The following is a 21,544-nucleotide window of genomic DNA, read 5'->3' on the forward strand; positions in this document are numbered from 1 at the left end:
TTAAATTTGCACAGACCTCACAGACCACACCACTCACCCTATAAATGTGCATTAAGCCGCTGCTGATGGCGAACACAGGCACATCTACACTTACAAGGGAGCTGGTGTTTACACCCCCATCCTGCCCATGAGGAGGCTATAAGGAGTTGTTATAAATATATATTTTGGCTGTGAGTAATCTTACTGATGTTAATAATAATAAACATCATTTAGTATTTACTACAGGTTGGATACTGCTCCATACTTTTTATATGCATTGCTAACTTTAAAAGGTGGGAAACAACTCTGCACTTCAGGTAACTAAGAAGAACAAAAAGCACAGATGTGCACTGATGGAGGTTTGCTGGGTTATGCTATATGATATTAACCCAGAGGAGGAAACGAGGGAGTAAAGGCACACTGGCCCTCCGAGCTCATCTTGGAGGAGGACGCTGCTCCTCTCCTGGGGAATCAGCCTTGCCCCGGATGATGGAGCCTCGAGCTGAGAGTTTCCTGCAGCCGGCTCTGCTTTCACTCCAGGTGCCATCACTGAGCAGGCCTGACAGTGGGCAATAAAGCAGACAGGCTCAGCTGCCTGATAAACAAGACTGCACCGTAATGTGCCCACCAACCACAGCTGAGGCCTATGGCAATACAGAATGAGAAAAAAATCAATGTGTGATTTTCAGAGGGAATCATTTTTTATCTTCTAGACATCACACAATCACAGGAAATGTAATACCCCGCACCATGTTAATTTTGAAAATGCAATAAACTAGTCATAGAAAAAGAAATGGAGAGGGTATTGAAGGCCTGGAGGGGAGAGGAAAAAGGGGTAACGCAGAGCACGTTTCCACCTCATCCTTTCCTTTCTGAAACGGTGGCCTCCTCATCCCTTCCATTTCTCCATCACTCAACACTCATCTCCCTGCAGAGCTTGGAGCCTTCCATCTCAACCCACCACGCCCGGCTTATGCCCCTTGTCTCCATGAAATAAGAGTGTTCAGATGTTCTCTGTTCTTCTGCCTCGGGGATATTAAAGCCAGCACCTGGGGCTCCCTCCTCCCCCGGAATCCTTCCAGCAACATTGGTGGAAGGGGCGATTACAGGCTGAACTGTGTCCCCCTAAAAGACATGCTCAAGTCCTAACTTCCAATCACTTCCAGTGAATGCACCCTTATTTGGCAATAAGGTCTTTGAAGATGTGGTTAGTTAATGTGTGGCCATGCTAGGAATGGTGGCCTTATAAGGAGGGGAGAGGACACACATATAGACACAGAGAGAAGACGGCCAAGCGACAATGGAGGCAGAGATTGAGTCAAGCCACAAGCCAAGGAACACCAAGAAGTGCTAGCTACAGCCAGAAGCCAGGAGAGAGGCACAGAATGGATTCTTCCTTACAGACTTAAAAGGAACACAGCCCTTTTGACACCTTGATTTCAGACTTCTAGCTTCCAGAACGGGGAGACAATACATTTCTGTATCCAGTTTGCGGTGCTCTGTTACAGCAGCTCTAGGAAGTTAAAATGGGCTGACTGGACACTCCTTGGCTGCAGGACTGAGCTTTGGGAGGCTGAGCAGGGCTGGCTTGAGTTCCTTTTAGAGGGATTTTTACTTTACTCCCCCAGAAGCCAACCTAATCTGCAGCCCCCAACCAATCTGCTGTTATCCCTCCACCCAGGGAAAGGAAGTCCTTGGTGTGCCCATCCTTCACACTGTGTTTGTTCCTTCTTCATTACACTTGAGCACACCATTCCCTTCCCTGCACATCCAGCCAGTTCAGGGCCTTCTGGAACTCTCCAGCCCACCAGTGCCTCTAGGTTCAGTACAAAGGCCTGTGTCTTTTTGCCTTTTTAATTTACATAACAGGTTTATAAGCTACTCAGGGTTGGACCACGCCCCTGCTGTGGGCATCCTCTTTATGTCCTTGGCTTTGGAAGCCATCTGCTGAGTGTTCAAAACACTCCCTAGAATGCTGGACCCCCGCATGCTGGTTTGAAACTGTCATGGACCCCAGAAGAGCCATGATCTTTTAATCCAATCTTGTTGCATGGGACCTTTTGATTAGGTTGTCTCCATGGAGATGTGACCCACCCAACTGTGGGTGGGGACCTTTTGATTGAATATTTCCATGGAGGTGTGACACTGACCATTCAGGGTGGGTCGTGATTACTTTATTGGAGTCCTTTAAGCTCACGGAGAGAAGGAGCTCAGAGAAGCTGAGAGAGACATTTTGGAGAGAAGCTAAGATCTGTAATCCAGAGATTTCCCCTGGTAGAAGCTAAGAGCCAACAAAGACCCAGGTGCTTGGAGATGCTGGGAGATGCAGACAGAAGGACATTTGGAGATGCTGAGCCAAGAGATGAAGCCCAGAGTTTGCCCTGGAGAAGCTAATAGAGGACTCCCAGACACTTAGAGAGAAACGCCCCAGGAGAACCAAGCAGAGAGCTGAGAGAAGCTAAGAGAGACAAAAGCCCAGAGACATTTTGGAGAAAGCCATTTTGAAATGCAACCCAAAAGCAGAGGACTAGCAGATGCCAGCCATGTGCCTTCCCAGCTGACAGGGGTGTTCTGGATACCATGGGCCCTTCTTCATTGAAGGTATCTTCTTGTTGATGCCTTAGTTTGGACACTTTTATGGCCTTAGAACTGCAAATTTGTAACCTAATACATCCCCTTTATAAAAGCCAATCCATTTCTGATATTTTTCATTCCAGCACTTTCAGCAAACTGGAACACCCCAAGTGGGAAACCCCTGCCTGTGGTTCTGGGGGAGCAAGGAAATGAGTAAGGGGAACGCTTTGCTGCCTGCCAGGGTTCTGCTGAGGACAGAGACCGAAAGATGAGAAGTGCAGGCGACCCGCAGACTTGCTGAGGTCGGGTGTCTGTTACATCCCAACCACTCCAGACCTGCCACCCAGCAGTGCAGGGCCTGACCCGCAGCAGGTGAGCGATAAATAGGTGTTCAAGGAATTTATGAAACAAATGCATGAAAGGGATAGAATTAATGCCCAAAAGAGCAGAGAAGGAGGGGAATGGGAAAGAGAAGGAAGTGCACAGATTTTCCTGGGTCTAAACAGTGGGTTAGAGCAGCTGTGCCTCAGCACAATGGGCCATTTTATGTGCCCCAACCTTTACTTAAAAAATAAAATAAAAGAATCTTAGAAAAGGAAACAGTGGTCTCTGGTTTAAACACCCCCCACCTGCCTGGATTCATCTGCTCACATGTGCCATTTAGGCGAGACTGCTTTATTCTTCTTTCTAAGGCAAGGCCACGAGTACCTTCCATTCAGCCCAAGGTGATTTGGAGCTCAGAATATGCCATCTCTTTATTCTCTTCTCCCTTCCTTCTCCTTCTCCACCAAGCCCCGGCACTCCAACTTTTCTGACTCAACTGCCCCACTCCCCTCCGTTCTGTGCCACGTTTGTGCCCTGGTTGTACTTTCCGGTTCAGGTCCGTGCCTTTGTTGTACCTTACAATTCAGGCTTGTTTTTCAGGCACCACGGCAGAGGGAGTCATCGAAGCCGACTACTTGGCCAAAAAAGAAAGGCTCAAGGCTAGTAAGTCACCAATTAGAGCCCTGTGACTGGGAGGGCAGGGGAAACTTTGGGGAGGGGGGATTCTTGTGGTGGGCACCCAATCCTCCCCCGACCTCAAGCCTTTCCTTTTTGCTTGCTTCCAGCAGCCCCGTTTCCAGCCCTGAGACTCACCTCTGCAGAGCTCACCCCAGGTAGCGCCACCTTCTCTATCACAGCTTGTGCGGCTCCCGGCCTGGGGGCACCACTGAAAGACCCCAGTGTCCAGGCTGCTGAGGTAGCCTCCAGGCCTGGCAGTGGTCAGAGCTTTAGGCTGGTCCTTCGATGAACTGTGTTTGAATAATCTGTGGCCTCCATAAAAAACACCCACCCGGACGCAGGGGGTTGTGGGAGGGACAAGCAAGCTGTCATTTTAAAAAGCAGGCAGGGTCACTCTAGCACCACCTACCGGCAGCCCTAGGGAATCAAAACCTAGGTCCTCAGGTCCAGGGCACAACCAGACAAGGTAAAAAGCAGAGAGTTCTGAGCTGGAACCTGAACCTGACCCAGTGGGAGGATCTGCCCTTTAACAGGAGCCTCCAGGAAAAACAGAAAGTCTTTCCTAACAGGCTGTGTCCTGAAAGAGGGTCTGAGGGGCACCATGTCAGTCTGATTGAATAATTGGTTGGGGGCAGCTACAGGAAGATGGCATACAAGGTACCAGGGAATTTTGATGGTGACCCTCAAGCCCAGGAACCACCCAGCCTTAAACTCTAGGTCAGCTTTGCCTTATGGGCACATTTTCTGGTCTTCCTTGAAGTTCCAAGTCCCTTCTCTGGATCAAAGAACCCACCAGAGAGCCAGGCTGGAAATTCAGGGTGAGATTTCAGCTTGCAGAGAGCTGGGTGCTTGCTTACATTGTATCCTTTTCTATTTCTAAGCTAACATGGATAATCAAAACAGAACTCTGCCAGTGCTGCCACGGCTCCCTGGGGCTCTGAGTTATTTATGAAGCTCTCTGTTCAAGGCAGATCCCAAGGAGCTGCCACATGTTACCTCTTTCTAGATCAGGCTGGTCTGGGAAGAGTTGGGAAATACAGATGGGCGAGATCCCCTGCTTGGGGGAGATGTGATTACAAACAGCAGGACCAGAAGATGCACTTACAAGCGCCAGATGGTGGAGCAGAGTCACCACCCAGGAAGTCCTCGAGGCAGCCACCCGAGATAGATGCTCAGAATCTGCAGGGACCGACAGGTCACTGCCTCCATTCCTTCTCTTTCCCACTCACCCTCACCACTGCATTTGACACTTCCCAAAAGTAAACCATCCCGGATCATGGAGCGCAAGTACCAAGTAAAACTGGGAAATTAATTGTTGTTAATAGGGCTGCTGGACAGAGGAGAAGAGAAACTAACACCTAAACAGGGGAGTTTTCAACAGTGTTCCATGTGTGTGTGGTCTAATCTAATTAATACAACAGCATTCCAAAGAAGATGCTACCCACTCATTTTAAAGGTGCAAAAATAATGGTTCAGAGAGGCAATACCTGCCCAAGGAGCAGCTTGAATGTGGTAAAGCCAGGACTCCAGGGTTCACCTGCTCACAAACCAGGAGTCTGAGACCCTGGCTTTGAAGTTGATTTTTGCAGTTCATTGTCACGTGACCTCTCTCGACTTGACTTTAGGATGGGGCCTCCGACCTGCCTACATCTCCCGACATGAAAGAGGATTGGCCGGAGGCTGAGGATGGGTCTGCTTTGTAAATTGAATTGCTATTATTAGGATTCAGGATGAGGCTGGAGGGAACACATTCACACCAGGCTCCCATGTCTAATAAGACTCATCAACAACAATAACTACAAACCTCTCATCAAATGGTGTGCATTTTAATAGGGGACAAAGCTATAGGCCAAACGAAGGAAGTTCTAGTTCTTAGGCTTCAGGTCACTTAGGCCTGTGAGGTCAGAGGCTGTTGGGGCGGGAAGAGAGCTACCCTTTTGGCAGGACTCCTTCTCAGAAGACTGTAAAGCACACCAGGGAGCAGTAATGGAAGATTCTGGGACAGCATCAGGCTTTGTGCACCCTGCTTCACTCATCCTAGAAGGGAGGTGGTGTGAGAAACACCATTTCACAGTGAAAACCATGGAGGTTTAGAAAGACAATGGACCTTGGTCAAGTTCACAGAGCTGGAGAGCTCGACAGAAGCAGAGGGACCCACCCCCATCAGCCCTCAGCAGCTCTCAGCCACTGGGCCACACGACCTCGGGGACCTGCCACAGTCCAGCAGCGCTGACCCACTATCCTAATGGGGTGAAGTTCCAGGTATTCAGAACCATGGGGGAGCCAGTGCTCTAATACCCACAGTTTGTTCATACAGCTGAGGGCCCATTCGTAAGCATAGATATTTTGCTTTTATCTATTCTGGTTGTTCTCAAGGGCAAGACTCATTTTCCTGTGTCCTTATCCAATGCAATTTCTGCAGTGATGACTCAGAATCATCTCCAACACATGAATTACCATATGATGACATGAAACCATGATGGCCTAGACACCTGAAGGTAAGAGAGGATGTCAGGACCCCTGAGAGCAACCCCCAGCTGCTCCGTCTCCTGAGGTGGCATCTGCATGAGTGAAACATGATTATCGATTTTCTGTCCTCTCCATGGTCATCAAGACGTCTGCTTTCCCATCTCGCAGTTGTCAGGAGGCTGCATACACCAAGATATTTTCCCTTTTGTGTTTCATTTGGTTCTCCTTCCTAATCTAATGCAAGTTTGGGAAGCAGATAACCAAGTTTCTTAGAATTTGGCAGAGAAGAATAGCCTTTGGAACTAAGGCATTCTTTTATGGGTCAAGTCCGTGTGCTTTAGGGCATTGACTTTTTTGATTGTTCTCTCGGAATGCAGAAGCCTTTATACCCTAATTTCCTGTTACTGAGCTGTATTCGTATTGAAAGAGCTTTGGCCATCTTACCTGACCTTGTTGAATCATCTAAGCACCCACTTTTGGAGGCAGGAAATAAACTGTATGAGACTCAAGCACAGGAAGCAGATTGTTACTTAGTGTGTAACTATTTATTCTCCAATTGGGAGAATGGCCTTTAAAATGTGATTTGGGGGCAGGCTTAGGGCACCTCCAGAAATTCCGGGACAGGAAAGGTATTTAATAAATCGTTGACTGGCTTCTGCTTCCCTACCACATGTGACTATGGCTGACTTTAATTTTTCTGAACTGGGCATAACCACATCACAAGGAAATATAGCTTTCCTTAGAGACCTGACAGCATGCCTTAATTTCAATTTTGACTCAAGAGCTGACAGTCAGGAGAAAGGGGCAACATTCAATTTCTGTGTATTTATTACCTGGCCCCCACATACCCAGAACTGTGCAAGGGGCCATGAGGGAGTGGGGGACACCGAAATGTGTCAGGGTTATCCCGGATTGCACCAGTTTGTCTCTCCGTCTAGAACTGCAACTGCCCTCTCACTTTTGTCTCCTCTCTCTTGGGTCAGCATTATCTTCCTTTTTGTTTCTTCAAAATAATTCTCCAATAATTTATTTATATCCCACATTCTTCATACTTTAGACAAAGCTCTTATCACCAAATCCATCTGGTGTCGTCAATCTCTCCCCTTTCCTATAGTCACATGTACCACCATCACCAAAGTGAGCATTATATAGCAAACTTGTATTTACAAGTTCCACAGGGAAATCTACGGGGTCTCGGCATGCACTTCCCATCGCCAGGCGGCCTCCTAGACCCACCGTCCTCTCAGATGCTCCTCTCCTGCTCCGTTTCTTCCACATCAAGAAAACCTGATTTGGGGAATCTCTTTTATCAGAAACTTTTGGGGGAGTTTTTACTAACCCACTCCCCACCCCTTTGGAAATGCACTGAAGCTTTCATCATTTTATTGTATTTTATCTTTTTCATCATTTATTGTATTTTATTGTATTTCATTTTTAATCCAACTCCATATAACGGTTGGGGGTGGGGAGCTGCTATTACAACATTCTTGAAAAAAAGAGCAGATAAGGATGGCGGTTAGACTACACTTGGTCCTGAGTTAGGGTTAGGGTTAGGGTTAGGGTTAGGGGTTAGGAGTTAGGGTTAGGGTTAGGGTTAGGGTTAGGGGTTAGGGTTAGGGTTAGGGTTAGGGTCCTGGGAAAACACCTCAGACTTTCCATCCCTCACCGTCAGAAAAAAAGAACAAGGAATCTGCTCAGAAGACTCCTGTGGTGCAGTCTCCCCAGAAGACATGTCCGAGTCCTAACCTGGTACCTGGGACTATGACTTTATTTGGAAAAAATGGAGTCTCTGTAGTTGTAATTAAGGATCTTAAGATGAGATGATCTTGGATTCAGGTGGGTCCTAAATCCAGTGATGAGTTCTTAAAGGGAAGGGAAGGAAGGGGAAAAGACGGGAAAGGAAGAGGAAAAAGGCGCAGAGATGCACAGAGGAGAAGATGATGTGAAGACAGAGGCAGAGGTTAGAGTGAAGCATCTAAATGGGAAGGAACGCCAAGGATCACAGGGAGCCACCAGAAACTAGGAGAAGCAGGGAACAGATTCTCCCTCAGAGCCTCCAGAGGGATCCAACCCTGCCCGCAACAGTGGGGGAATACATTTCTGTTGTTTCAAACTACCCAGTTTGTGGCAATTGGTTATGGCAGCCCTAGAAAACCTAGACATCTCGCCAAATCCCATGATACCTCCTTCTGGAAACAGAGTCTGAAGCTTTGCTCTGCTTGGAGAAGTAGACGGCAGGATTGAGGAAGATGACAAAGAAACCAACGCGGTACTCCACCATGTTTCATTTAAATTGGCAGTGAGGTTTCCATTTGTTCACTTGCACGTACCCACTAGCATAAGGAGCATCAAGGCCACACAGGATAAGCAATGGATGGCTACTGAGATCAGTGCCCATCAACCTGCCAAACAGATCTAAGACTAACAAGCAGAGCTGCCCACCTGCAGCCTTCCCTGTCGTACCCTGCCTTCAACCCATTTTCTTCCCTACCCTATAAAGTCACACACCCCCATCCCAAAACAACCATTTCCACCAATGAATCTACATCATTACATGTCCTACACTAGAAAACTTTTGTCTGGCAACTTGGACTTTTCAACCCCCAAACAAATGTGTCACCAAGAACTGCGTATCCTTCATTGAAAATGCCCTTCAGGTTTCTTTCTTCCTCTATTTACACCACCACAGGCCTAGCTGGGACTCCCGTCACCTCCTACTAGAACTAATAGAACAGCTGTTTAGTAGACCAGTCGCAGACTCATCTCCCTCAAATAGCACCTTAATTACATCTTCAGGACCTACCACGGCTCCCTGCTCCCTCTCCTGCTGAGTTCCAAGGCCCCACAGTTGGCCCTTGCCCTATGAAACAGGACATTCTTTTCTGCTCCCCAGGGGGATGCTCTGCTCCAAGAAAGTTGGCCTTCTTGAGGTCCCCCATCCTCTCGCCCATATCTGTCCCCATTTCTCTGCCTTTGCTTCCACTATTTTCCCAGCCCTGGATGCTCACCTGACCCCTAGTCTGTGGGAACCCCACATACCCTCCAAGGTCAAGTTGCCAGTCCCACATCTTCCAAGAAGCCTTCCTCAAAAACGTCAGCCCTCAATGATCTTTTCTTCCTAATAAGACTCTTAGCATGTCTTTGCACACTCCCTTTTATTAACTGATTTACAGACATCTACAGAGGCCCCCGTAGTATCTGGTGATGTAACAATGAATCCCTTCCAGTCCCCACTCATCAGGAACCCACAGCCTAAGGGGACCAGCAAGCCTGTCAGCAGGTCAGTACGAGTGGGAGTAATTGGTTCTGGGGCTGAAGTGTGGAGGGAGTGATTGGGAGCACACAGAGGGGAGCAGCTGACCCTGCCAGGAGAGTCCCTGTCCGTTCCTTCAGTCCTGTTTTGTGTCTGTGAACCTCTGTGCTGAGCTTCAGAAATGAACCCATAGCTTCCACTGAACCTATAGGAATGAGATACGATCCTTGATAAATGGCAGTTCCAATCTGTCTGAAGGCTTCGTGGAGGAGGTGGCTTTAGAGCTGGATGTTAGAGGATAGGCAGGAATTTGCCGGGGGCAGAGAAGGGAAAGGATCCTGCAGAGAGAGTGAATTGCAACCTGCAGAGGTTTGGCTTTGTCAAAGTCTGTGGCCTGTGGATGGAATGAAATGGTGAGAAGTTCCAGGTGGCTAGTGCAGAGGTGAGGACAGTGGGAGCAACAGAATGGCAAGAGCTTGGGGAGGGAGCTGACTCAGAGCCATGCTGGGAGCGGCCTCCTCTAACCAAGCCCTTGCCTGCCCATTCTACTGGTCTACACCTCCCTCCTCAGCTCAATGCTGGTGAACCAAGTTTAAGTGCAGGACACCTCCCTCTAGACAGCCACAGGTGGCTCAAACCCAGCCTCTCCCACCTGGACCACCTCATCTTTCATCTCAGCCTCTCATCAACTCTTGTACTTCTTGTTTCTCCTGATTGCAACATCTGGTTGCCTGAGCCAGAAACCAGGGAGACCTTATCGCTTACCTCCTCTCTTTGGCTTCCCATACCAATCAACGGCCAAGTTTGATCTATCTCAGCCAGATATCCCTAATATCATTGCCCTGTGGGAGGCTAAGTCCATTCCCCCAAATTTATTCTCTCCTCCTTCCCCAATAACAGAATTTTAGGTAGGTATAGGGCTGTCAAGCTCGAAACTTTATTCCCAGTCTTCTTTCAGCTGGAACAAAGCATATAAACTTATAAGGCACAGATACACTTCTATCTTACCTCAGGAACCTGTATTTCAGGGTGTGTTACCACCTCTTAACCAGTATCCCAAATAACATGAGGTCCTAATTAACTTTTGCTTGGATTGATGCAATAGGCTCCCTACTAGTTTATCCCTTTGAAACATATTCCCCAAGATATTGCCAAAGTGATGTGTCTTAAATGTACATTTGAATGATATTTTCCATTTTGCCTACAAGATGAAGCCCCAGCTCCTATGCATGGCAAAAGAGACCCTTCTAGAGCTGGGTGCAGCCCACCCCTCCAGCCCCATCTCCTATCAGACTCCACCCTCAGGAAGTCCAAACTGTTTGTTTTTTCCAATATGAACTCATAGTGCCTTACTATTTCTGGCAAAATAGCACTTGCTGTTTGTTCTCCTGACATAGAATGCTCTCTTTCCTCTACTCATCACCTTCCCCCAACCAAGACTCAGCACAGGTGTGCCCTCTTCTGAGGGGCTTCCCCAACCTCTCCCACCCCTCCTCTGTGCTCTGACCTTTTCTTAAGCATACCTCAACGTTAACACCAGTCACACTGGTTTGAAATAATCAGTTTGCAGGATTCTTTCCTTCCCTGAAATACAGGAGCACAAGTGATCACCTTCATGGCAAAGTGCAGAGTGGGTACCCACTAAACGTTTGCTCAGCTGATTTTAACTGGAGAGAGCCTGAGGCAGTCTGGATGGAAGGCAGAAGACAGGCCTAATAGGCATTTATGGGCTATATTTGAGAGGATCTGAACATCGATTAGATGTGATACATGAGAGAAAAAAGAGGGATCAAGGACAACAGGTTTCTTTCTTGGGGGAATGAGTTATTTTGAAATTAAAAGGACTTAAGATGAATTAATAGAAATTGAGACGACAGCAAATGATACAAGCTCAATGTTTTAAAGTGTTGGGTTTGATGCTTGTAGAACATTCAGATGAATCTATCACACACAGTTAGATTATTAGGTAATTAGCAAAATGGACCTAGAGCAGAAACAGAGAAATTTGAATTGCTGACACTGATTTGGATGTCATTGAGCTATAGATTATCTGAAGCCATGGTGGCAGTTGCAATCTGCCCAGGAAGAAAAAAATAGTTCCAGAGGAGAACTGCAGATATGATCAAATGGAACACCAACTTCTAAAAGGCAGGCAGAAGACCAACCCATAAAGGAGATGCTGAAGGAATAGTCAGGAGTAGTCAGAATAGCCAAACCAGAATGTAATGGATTACACAGTTAAAAGGGATGGAGAAAACAGACTGAGTGTAGCTGTCACTTCCAAGAAGCACTGGCTGAACCTCCATTAGCCCCACCCACAGCCAGTGGGGGACAGGCTGTACTGGACTTGGGGTCTTTCAGGAGCCAGAGCAGGGACGCACCATAGTTGCAGGGTGGATTGCAAAGCGGGACCAGATTGAGTGCAAACAGGAGGGTGCAGGGGTAGCTCCACGTATGGATTAAAACCAAAGAAATGACTCATTCACAAGTTCTAAGAAGACAAACAAAACAAAAGAAAAATGCCCCAGACAGAGGGTTCATCACCATGGTGGAACATGGTTGGCGGGAGTGCCGTCTGGGGCCTCAAGCCAGTTTGGGAAAGTTCAGAGATGAAAAGGAGGAAAAAGGAGGAAAGCTTTAGGGGAAAGTGTCATCAAGGAAGTTGTCTCTTTCTTTCCTTCCCTCCCTCTTTTCCTTCTTTCCTCCTTCCTTCTTTTACTCCCTCCCTTCTTCCCCTCCCTCCCTGTCTCCTTCCTTCTCTCACATCATGTTCTCTAAGGCTAGAAGAGATGTTTGTAAGCCAAAGCTAAGTTATCTATCCGTCATGATGCTGAATATTCATTTTCTTCCCCTCATCAGATATTTTTGCTCCAACAACAGATCACAATGGGCCAAACTGTCAGAAACTTACAGGAAGGCTGGAAACAACTCAGAGGGCAGTGAACACAGGCTTGAGGGCTTGTAGATTTAGTAATTCACCAGAGTTTAGTAATTTACTGGAAGGAAAACCAGGAGTCAGGGCCTGGGCACCCAACTGGAATCTGATGGAGACACCAGCCTACCTGTCTACAAACACATGGGGAGCTTCAGTTGAGACTTGAAGCATGCCAGGACAGCCAATGGAATGTTCTATTCTTAGCTAACACTGTAATTACAGATGCCTTTGATCCTGGCTCTTGCAGACAATTAACCCACAGCCTGTGCCAACAAAATTTTTACATCTATCTTCCTGTCTAACTGTAAATAACCCAATTTCAAAGTCAAATGAGCTATATACCCTCCCACAGATATGTCTTATTTTATACATCACATCTTGCCTCTTCCCCAAGATAGGAAAGTCGTCCTGGATACCAAAATAAGCCCTTTTCCCCACTCCCACAATGTTCAATTTGTTATAAGAGCAGAAGATTTCAAGATGAATTCTGGGCTATGTTTTATGACTGGAAGACACCTAAGATATTCCTCGATGACTGGGGAGTGAGTATGTACAGCCACTTTGTGGTTTGTTTTAGACCCTTTCTTTCTGGATGGATAGGAGGTGGGGTGCATGTCTAGATGGGTGATGAGATTATGGAAAGGGGACTCGAGTGGGGTCCCAGAGGCAGCCTCTAAGCATGGAGATGATTCCATAGCTTCATGATGTAATTCAACTGACCAGGTAGCATATCTGGGACCAACACACCCCAAGAGGCTCTGAGATAGCAGCTACCAGCAGTTACCATTTACCAAGTTTGCTATAACAATGCAACGTTTTCAAGGAAATTCTCTTCTTTAAATTGAAATATTGGGGTTCTATCACTGGTTCCCTCTCTTCTTTTGGGGCCCTTCCTTCCAAGTGAACTATTCACACTATCAAATACTCAACCAGTAATATCTATAGAATCTTGGGGGTAAAAGATAATTTTTAAGGTAGCAAAATCCAAGTACACAGAGAATCCAACTTTGTCCAGGCAAATGCATCTTTCTAACTACATTTGAGCCCAACCCAAACTCACAGTGCCACTTGGCTCTTGCACGTTCTATCCCTCCCTGGGATCTTGTCATCCTCCCCTGGACGCTCTCACAGGAGTATCATGTGCTCTCAGGGCACCGGTTGCCTCTCTGTTGTAAATTTACAAGAACTGAAAATTCCCACTTTAATTAATGTCCTTCTCTCCATCGGACTGTACAAGCATGAGGGCAGGGAGAGCCTGTTTTATTAATCACTGCTTCTCCAATATTTAACAAGTTTAGAAGCCTATAATTGCATCTCCAGGCCCTGGAAAATCAGGTCCTTTCTCCATTGTTTAGGCCAAAACTAGCACTCACAGCTATTTCCTCCAGCCTTCCTGGGATTCCCCATCAGGAGCAAGTCCCTTCCCTAAGCACAGGGGTCTGCCATTACTTCTTCTGGCAGAATTCGTCCTTTCCCCTTGTTTCTGCACAATAGTGTTTTCTCTAGTGACCGCTCTCATCTGATCATGATACAGAAGAGGAAATAAAAAGTCAGGGAAGTTGACCGGCTTTGCACACCCAGGGAGCAGCTCCAGTTCACACTTTCCATTCCTCCATATGTAAACTCTTCATTATATTGCTTTCTCAAAGCCTGCCCTGTCATTAGGCATGCTCAACAACCCACCTCCAGAGAAGGGAGTAGAAAAAACACACACAGATAACTTGAGAAACAAAAGGACTTTCCATCATAGTGGCCAATGCCCCCATCCAGCAATGGACAGAGATGAGGTGAGATGAGTCAATGTACAGACTGAAGAGGCAACGCCCCCTCCCACCGCAGCTGAACGTAAGTCCTAGGCAACATCACCCCAGAGACAGAGAAAGAACTCCGTCCCAAATCCTGGGCGGGGACGTGTGTGTTAAGACTGGTCAAGGGAGAGCAGGAGGCATGGCTGGAGGAGAAAGGAGGTGACCACCACAGACCACCCAACTGCAACGCCACCACAGGGGAAGGCCAGCCCCTTCACCCTGGTGTGGTTTTCTTGGTCCACACCGATGTCACCCCTACCTTCATTTGACTGAGCGTCATGTACCGAGGTCGGCATTCCATTTTCCCATTGTCACAAGGAAAGTCAGACTTCGGATGCAAAGCAATATTTCACTCCCTCCTTGACAAACAATCTCTAGCTGTCTGTTACTAAATCTGCACCTGCACCATGATGTTGACTCCATGGAGAAGCACAGAAGAGGACTGGCCACCAAGAAACGCAAGTCTGAACTGGCTGGGGCGAGAGGGGTGAGAGATGGAGAATGGTTTTGTGACTGGATAAGAAAGCAGGTAAACTGTCACCAAGGTGAGAAAGATCTAGGAGCTGGGACTATTACTTGGAATATAATGGCTGGCCAACATCTGATTCCACCCTTCCCCTCACTTCAGCAAACACTATTACCAGCCTCCCACTGTGCAGGGGGGACTGGATGCTCCGGAGGCAGAACTCAGCAAGCTGATTAAAGGCCAGCCTTTCTCTGAAGAAACTGAATTAGCCCTAATGAAAAGGACCTTTTCATCCAGTGGGAGCCTTTGCAACCTCACTCCCTGGGGCAGTTGAAAGGCCTCGGCACTGAGGAGCCCGGGCTGGGAGGCCAAGCATTATTGGAGATGGGGGGGGAAAGGTCTGCTGACATGGAAGGGCCTCCTGTCATGCTGAGTAAATAATTTATGAACATGACCAAGCTTCACCTTCCAGTCTGGTCTTGCAAAGCTAGAGATGTTTGCGCAGGGAATTTAACCTGACTTTGGTTTTCTGTCTTCTCCCAAAGGGCAGGTGGTGGAGGTGGGGGGAATGGGGGCTGCAGGGATATGATGGGAAATTAGGAAATCAAATCCATTCTGTGCCCGGGACTCAAAGAGGTAAAGTCTTTGTGCCATGTGCAAGGGTGGTTACTGTTTTTATGTCTGCACAGGGGGGTGCTGGGTAAGAGACCAGTAGAACTATCCATCTATTCCTTTCTTCCAGTGGATCAGGGAAGCAGGCGCCATCAAGTTTCAAAGTATCCCGTGTCCCCAGGCTGGTGCATCCAGGACTCCCGGCTGGCTGATCCCAGGGTCTTCTGGCTGTGAGAAAGCCTCCTTCCTGGGTGCCCATGATCCAGCTCTGACTGAAATACAAACCAGTGACCTGGACAAACAGCACATGGCGGGGAGGTAGGCAGCACAGCTCCAGAACTACAAACCTGCAACCTACGGAACACAGTGACATCAGAGGTGGCACAAATCTTCTGGCCAGGACATTCCTTAAGTCATGGAGAGATCTGAAACTGTCTCTAAGGAGTGAGCTGATGAGGAGGAAACCTTTCTTTTAAAGAAAACACCACAGTTTCTGAATTCATATAACACTTGCAAAGTTACTAGGACATTGGGAAGACAGAAGAATAGAAGCTAAAAGATAAATGACTAGACCAAGCCTCAAATAGAGCTTGTTAGCCACGTCAGAGACAAAACCTCAGCTCCCTCACCTGAAGATCTTTCCACTAAGCCAGTGGTTCTCGAAGCAGGGTCTCCAAACTGGCAGCATCAGCTCTGCCTGGGAACTTCTCACAAATGAATTCTCAGGCCCCACCCCAACTGGCTAAATCAGAAACTCTGAAGGTAGGGTTGCAGCAAAGTCTCCAGGTACTTCTGGTGCAGGTTCAACCCTGAGAGCATCGCACTGGGCCAATAATAGCAAACTGTAACAGCAAGCACTTACAAAGCACTTCCTGTGTACCAGGGAGTGTTCTGAGTGCATTTCATTCCATCCTCATGGCAGCCCTATGAGGCAGGTACCATGATAAACCCCCATTTTACAGAGAAAGAAACCCAGGCACAGAGAGGTGAGGTCTCGTTCACAAGGGCGAGTGGTAGGAGGTGACGGAGCCGGGATTTGAACTCAAGGCTGTCTGGCTCCAGAGGCCAAGCTCCAGTGTGAGCTACGATTCTATCCTGTCTCCCTGGTGCCTTTCGTTAAGCCATGTTGTCCATCTCTGGTAGAACTGCCGTGATCCCTCTTGGGCCAAAGTGCACCTGGCAAAGCAGCCGGCCGTGTCAGGGGGCCTGAGGGATGTCAAGGGGTCACTGCCTCATGTAGGGGCTGCACCTCCTTCACTGACCTCCACACACCCCGCTGCCAGCTCCTAGGGGCATAAACGCCGTCGGAGTGTGGTGTGCTCGCCAGCCCATCACTCACTCAGCAAGCAGCACCGACCCTTCTCCTGAGGCTGTGCTATGCCCTGGGTGTGCAAAGACAAAAGTCTAAACAACAAGGCTCAAAGCGCTCCTAGATCTGAGTGAGGAAACCGAAATACAAACAGAGCGCTTGGGGCAGATGACAAGGGCACTTGTATTCATCTCGGAGGTGTTTAGACGTCTCCGGCAGGCTTTGGTGAGTCAGCCCGTAAGTGCAGGAGTGACGAGTGCCATTTTAGGAAAATCACTGAGGGACAGAGTGTGGGAGAGGCTGGAGGAGGATGGACTTAGGACAAGTCTCCCAGGCAGAAAGCTGATGTTGTACAGCCCAGCAGGGAGAAGCAGGATGGGCAAGGGAAAGATGGAGGGTTACAAGCTCCGTTTTAAGGAGTGAGTTTGAATTCCTGTAACTGGGCGAGTTTTCTGCCTGTTGACTTGTCTTATTCACATGACCTGTCTGGTCCTCCAAGGCACTTACATCTGGGGTCCCTGGAATGGAGAGACTTTTCTTTAATATAATGCAGAGGATTTGATGACAGATTGGATGGTATGAAACAGAAAAACTGAAAGATATGGGAGGGAAAGGCTTAAGAATGGCAGAATCCTAGTTTTCCCAGGGGAAATGCCTCTGGGTATGTACATTGTTCTGTCTTGAAATTGATGGAATAAGGTGCAGAGAAGGAGGGCAAACAACTGCGCTAAACACACTCCGCTTCTCTGAGTCTAAGGCTGAGGTGGAGACCTGGGCTGGGTCAGAACCTCCCCCCTGCACCCATTCTCCCTTCACAGCAGGGCAGGGGAGGGAGACACAGCCCTGCTGTGCAAACACGAATCAGACTTCCAGGCTCCCCAAGGTGCACACTGACAGCCTGGGATGAGCTGTGCAGAACAGCGCACGGAGGAAAGAGCCTTCCGGAGGAGGCTGCAAGGAAGCCACGGAGGCCCCCAGTCTTGCCTCTAACTGCTAACACCGCCTTCAAAATCGAGGGCGCTGTTAGCATAGGACTATGCCTGAGATGTGTCTTCTCCCAGGGGCACCCTCACCCACCCACCCCAGGGAAAGGAGATTGCACTTCAGAGCCAGAGTAACAACTGGGAATATTCACCGCTGTTGAATGGGTCCCCGCATCTTCCTTAACCTAGAAAGAAGAAATTTGAAAGCTCATGCTTAGCATGGTCCAGCAACCCATGACTGCAAATCATGCATAATAAGGGAAGGGGCTTGCCTGGGAGAAGGCAGAAAGCCTGGCAGAGCAGAGTAGAGCAAACAACCCCTCAAAGTCCGCAAGGCACCAAGGACCAGTTACAACCGGGCGGCACTTCCGCTGGGTCCCAGCTGACGAGGTGGTGGCACCCAGTAGCCATTCTCCTAGTTGGGTGAGAAAATCTGCTGCTGCTGCCAGGACTCAAACCTCCCCTGGCCTCCCACTGCTCTCAGGGCAAAGTATGAAATTCTTCGCACGGGCCCCGAGGCCCTGGGGCCTGTCCTCTGCTGGCATCCAGCTGCTTCTCAAGCCACCGCCGCCCTCTCCTTCCCTTCTCTCCAGCTGTATGGATCTTCGGGGTATCCTTTCCCTTCTGCACCTCATCACCTGCTTCCTGCTGTGGGGCTATTGTGCATGCTGTGCCCCCTGGCCTGGAATAACTACCACCCTCCCCACTTCTCTCCCTTCCTTCAGGTCTCAGGAGGAGGACTTCCATCATTTCCCCCCATCTCTCCCCGCCCCTCTGTTGGGAATTGTCCCAACACAATCCCGTCCCCCACAGAAGGCACGTTTAGGTCCCAACCCTTGGTCCTGTGGGTGTGAACCCACTTGTAAACAGGGCCTTTGAAGATGTTATTAGCTAAGGTGTGCCCACACTGAATAAGGGCAGGTCTTCATCCAATATGGCTGGAGTCCTCATAAGCAAAGGAAATTGGACACAGAAGAGAAGCCACAGGGAGCAGCCAGAAGCTGGAAGTCAATGGAACACAGAGGAGAAAGAAAGCATAATCGTGCACATTGCATGTGATGGAAAAGCCAGGAACTCCGAAGATGGTTGGCAGCCAGATGATACCGACCCTGGGAGAAAGCCGGCCTTCCGGCCTCTAAAACTGTGAGCCAATAAATTCCTGTTGTTAAGCCAACCCATCGCTTGGTATTTGTTTTAGCAGCCAGGACACTAAAGCAACCTCGGTATTAGTTATTTATTGCTGCGTAACAAGTTACCCCAAAATTCAGCAGCTTAAAACAACAAACACTTATTATCTCTCACGGTTTCTGTGGGTCAGGGGTGTGGAAAGAAAGGCACTGGGCCCTTTAGAAGCCACACAAGAAGCCAGGATACAACGGACAAATGCCCTCAAAATTTGCAGGGAAGAGGGTTTCCAGCTATAGAATAGAATTCTGTGCATGGTCAAATCATTAGTTCAAAATAAAGGTATCTATTTTGTGGGAGTGACGTGGTAGCTGGGCTGCTCTTGGGCCCGTCACCATTTCAGTCTCCCCATCAGGCTTCCTAGCAGCTGCTTGGCAGAAAAATAAGAAAAGACCTCAGAATATATTCGGTAACTGAAGATGAGAAAGACGAACTTATTGGAATACGATCAGAAGAGGATGGGACAGTGCTGCTGCCTACTGTCACAGCCCGGTTTCACACGTGGTTTGCACTACAGGAATCCAGTGTCTCAGTGTATGAGAGGTGTCTAGCTCATGGCAGGAATTCTCACGCACCTGATGTTGGCTAGGGAAATCTAGTATATGTTGTCAACTATCCCAAAGATAACAAAAGAAAAATGGATGAAACTGATCCTTCATCAGCAGTGAAAGCGAAAAGAGCAGTCCAGAAAACATCTGATTTAATAGTGTTGGGTCTTCCATGGGAAACAACTGAACAGGGTCTAAAAGAATATTATAGTACCTTTGGAGAAGTTCTTATGGTGCAGGTCAAGAAGGATATTAAAACTGGTCATTCAAAAGGGTTTGGCTGTGTTCGTTTTATGGACTATGAAACCCAGGTGAAAGTAATGTCACAGTGACATATGATGGATGGATGATGGTGTGACTGTAAGCTTCCTAATTCTAAGCAAAGCCCAGATGGGACTTTGAGAAGCAGGGAGGTGTTCAGCGGGTGCAGTACAGAGGACACGACTGCTGATGAGCTGTGGCAGTTCTCCTGCCGGAATGGAGAAGTGGTAGATGTCTTCATCCCCAAACCATTCGGGGTGTTTGTCTGTTACATTTGCAGATTATCAGGTTGCCCAGTCTCTGTGGAGAGGACTTCATCATTAAAGGAATCAGCATACATATATCTAACACTGAACATAAGCACATTTAGAAAAAAGTGGAAGACTTGGTGGTAACACAGGTGGCTTTGGGAATCAGGGTGGATTTGGTAACAGTAGAGGGGGTGGAGCAGGGTTGGGAAACAATCAAGGTGGTTATGTGGGCAGAGGGATGAACTTGAGCACTTTCAGCATTAACCCCGCGATGCTGGCCGCAGCCCAGGCAGCAATGCAGAGCAGCTGGGGTATGATGGGGATGTCAGCCAGGCAGCAGAACCAGTCAGGCCCATCAGGGAATAACCAAAGCCAAGGCAACATGCAGAGGGAGCCAAGTCAGGCCTTTGGATCTGGAAATAACTCTTATAGTGGCTCTAATTCTGTTATAGCAATTGGTTGGGGATCAGCATCAAATGCAGGGTCAGGCAGTGGTTTTAATGGAGGCCTTGGTTCAAGCTTGGATTCCAAATCTTCTGGCTGGGGAATGTAGACAGTGGGTTGTGGCTGGTTGGTATAGACTGGTGGGGATTCAAATTTTTCTAAACTCATGGTGAGTATATTGTAAAATGTACATGTACTAAAATTTTCCAAAATTGGTTTGTTAAGTGTGAGTATATTCAGCAGTATTTTTGACATTTTGGTTTAGAAAAAGGAAGAGCTAAAGGAATTTTTTTACGTTTTGTTATATAAAGGGTTGAAATATTGAGTGGCTGAAAATGAACTGCTGTTTTCCTGTTTGGTAAACCAACACTTCAGTTGATATCAAAAGGTTTCTCCTGTAATATATATTTTTTAATTTAATAAATTAATAAATTCAATCTTTCAGAAAGAGTTGCAAAAACAGTACAAACCCCATACATAGAACTCCATCATACCCCAACCCCCTCCCCCGATGCCCCATCCACCACCTTTAACATCCTGTCACACCACCATTTCTTTCTTTCCCTTTCTCTCTCCCTCCCTCCCTCCCTCCCTATCTATCATCCATCATCTATTGCTCTGTCCTCTGAACATATGAGAGCAAGCTGCACATATATTTGAACAAACAGTATAATTCACATATACCTTTCCCATGGACAAGAATATTCTTTTATGCAATCTCATTAAGCACAGCTAAGAAGTTCAAGAAATTCAACATTGATACAAAGCTTACATTCTATATTTCCTTTTTATGTGTGTGTGTGTCCCATCTGTGTCCCTTTGAGCCTCCTCTCCTCCATCCTCAGATCCCATGCAGGATCATCCTTGGCATTTAATTGTCATCTATTTAGACTTTTTTTTTTTCAACTGTGGAAACATATATATAGCCTAAATCTTCCCATTCCACCCCCTCCCTAGCATTCCATTAGTGGAATTAATCACATTTAGAATGTTGCAATGCTATCACCTTCCCACCATCCATTTCCAGAAGTTTCCCTTCACCCCAAACAGAAACCCTACTCTCATTTCTTAACTCCCTATTGCCCCTTCTCCCACTTCTTGGAACCCCTACTCTACTTTTCATCTCTATGGTCATATTCTCTGATACTTTCTTTGTGTTTACCGTGGGGCTTAAATTTAACATCTTAAATCTATAACAATCTTGTTTTTCTTTGCTACCAACCTAACTTCAATATGACACATAAACTATGTTCCTATACTCCATCATTCCCCCACCTTTATGTAGTTCTTGTCAAAAATTACCTATTTTACATTGAGTCCAAAACCACTGATTTATCATTACAGTTTATGTATTTTAGATCCTGTAGGAAGTAAATAGTGGAGTTACAAATCAAAAATACAGTAGTATTGGTATTTATATTTACCATGTGATCTTTACTGGAAATCTTTATTCCTTCATGTAGTT

General features: G+C 47.4%; 1 protein-coding gene and 1 pseudogene across 15 annotated transcripts in view; one reads left to right on the forward strand and one right to left on the reverse strand.

Annotated features, from left to right (window-relative positions):
- Positions 1-21,544, reverse strand: part of SLC39A11 (solute carrier family 39 member 11) — a 519,734-nt gene that overhangs the window by 105,559 nt on the left and 392,631 nt on the right. The gene's annotated exons all lie outside the window — the stretch shown is intronic.
- LOC119513498 lies at positions 14,005-20,188 on the forward strand (annotated as a pseudogene).

The sequence above is a fragment of the Choloepus didactylus genome, chromosome 18 (genome assembly GCF_015220235.1).
Source record: "Choloepus didactylus isolate mChoDid1 chromosome 18, mChoDid1.pri, whole genome shotgun sequence".
NCBI classification, from domain to species: Eukaryota; Metazoa; Chordata; class Mammalia; order Pilosa; family Megalonychidae; genus Choloepus; species Choloepus didactylus.